We start from the raw sequence: 2,035 nt of genomic DNA on the forward strand, positions 1-2,035 counted from the left end.
AATAATTCGTTAGTACCTATATGGTATATTTGCAGCACGTTCAAGAATGGTAGATAGGTACTTTCAGTATCGCCATGTTACGTGAAAAATGCAATATTTTAAATAACTACAAAAAAGTTGTTAATTTTTTAATAGCTAAATCCTAAAAATATGTGATAAAAATATATTATTAAATATCGTTGGATTCATTGCCTAGATATCAATTTAATCAGTTTTGTGTGTCTCCATATTCAAATTCGGCGATAAGATATTTTTAATGTGGAATGAAATTTTTTCGCGCAGGAATGTCAAGCAATCAAAGAGAATATTTTTTTATTTCTGTAATCGCTCAAGTGGTAAAAATATATATTTTTTATTTGAGGTATTTATTCAAAATTAATTCAACAATTTTATGTACTTCATAATGTATATGCAACCTAACTGTCACTAGAAAAGTGCAAAGCAATAAAAATCATCAAATTATAAACATTATTTATTTTATGCTCCTCTCCTGCCCTAATATGAATATAACATTTCATTATCGACTCAGCCGCTCGGCCCCAGCAACGAATAACGATGCCGTTCGTTATTACGTATCTACAAGCTTATCCAAATTCTTGGAATACTATGTTATTAAATAACAGGTATGATACTATGTTATTGGGTTGGGGTGTTATTTGTTATATTAGGTATCGGAAAAGAACCGTTATTCACACCTCTATTTCAAACAATAAAACGGGGAATCAATCCCGTAGAGTAATTGTGGGGAATATGTGGGCAGAATTTATGCGAGTTCATTAGAAATATTAGAATTACTTATTCTGAATCAATCCTCAGGTCGGTATATTAAATACTTTTGAGTATTTGTCACCGGTATTTTATTGTACCTGTATTTATTGTACCCTATAACGAAAAGTATTCATAGGACCCACCTCTGGTGTAAACCCACTTAAATTATAAATATAATAATAACATAAATATAATAATAACAAAAATTAATTTGACCGCTCAGAAAGCGACGGTTCCCTAACTGTCTGAGAAAACTCAAGACAGCGAACGATCATCGATGGTCAGGAATTTGCCTTGCGACTAACTCCAGACCTGCCTCACGCTCAAGGAACCGCGCCACGTCTCCTCATCACGGAGTGTAACTCTGGTAGAGTGTACACGTTACGAGGGAGGAAGTACTACAGAAATGATCCTGTGAAGTACAGTCCTACCGTAAAACCGGCATCCACACCATTTATCGACCGGTTAAAAGCAACTGCGTCTGAGCCGTAAACGTAAGTCATGCCATCTAGAGTCAACGTATGAAACTAAATTTCAAATCGCCTAGCGTCATAGATGACACAAACGTATATAAATAAACTTTACACACAAACTAATTTTATTTTTCTCTCCACAATTATGCTGATATCTTGTCATGCAACGTTCATCAAAGTATTTTTTTGTTAATAAAGCCATACAATTTTATCTTAATGATAATTTAATGATGCAATTCCTAAATATTACTTATATTCAGAGATGTGCAAAATGGGTACCCAAAACCATTTGAAATGCAAAATGGAAATGAGTCAAAACTTTTCCATTTGAAAATGCAAAATGCCAAATGGTTTTTAGAAAAGCATTTCAAATGCAAAATGCAAAATGCCTATTTTCAAAATGCATTGAAAATGCAAAATGGTTTCTCAGGTCAAACAATTAAAATAATTATAGAATTTTTAAATAATTTTGTCATTTAATAATGGACATCAATGTAGAACAAACATATTCCATGATGGTAAATCCAAAAACACCACGACTACAGATTATGAAACCAAAAAAAATTGCGCGGGACTAATGTTGCCAACGTAAAAACATAGAAACTGCTATCCAACATTTATTACAGCGTCATGGTCCCATGTTCAGTATTTTTTGTAATGGTATCACTCAATTGCCAGGGCTTCTACCAGGGAGCAACTTGACAAATGTAAATTATCTCTCATAGCGAGGTTGAGAACCGACTGATATTAGGGGCTTATGAAAAAAAGATGAGTGGAGATTGTTGCAAAAAAGC

General features: G+C 33.2%; 1 non-coding gene across 1 annotated transcript; it reads right to left on the reverse strand.

The window, feature by feature from the left end:
* Positions 1 to 982: 982 nt before the first annotated feature.
* Positions 983 to 1,197, reverse strand: LOC149419758 (small nucleolar RNA U3). The gene has a single exon (XR_016302851.1). It is a non-coding gene; the product is annotated as a small nucleolar RNA U3 (small nucleolar RNA).
* Between the last annotated feature and the right edge of the window lie 838 nt (positions 1,198 to 2,035).

Source organism: Hesperophylax consimilis, chromosome 11 (assembly GCF_061612785.1).
Source record: "Hesperophylax consimilis isolate HC1 chromosome 11, BYU_Hcon_1.0, whole genome shotgun sequence".
NCBI classification, from domain to species: Eukaryota; Metazoa; Arthropoda; class Insecta; order Trichoptera; family Limnephilidae; genus Hesperophylax; species Hesperophylax consimilis.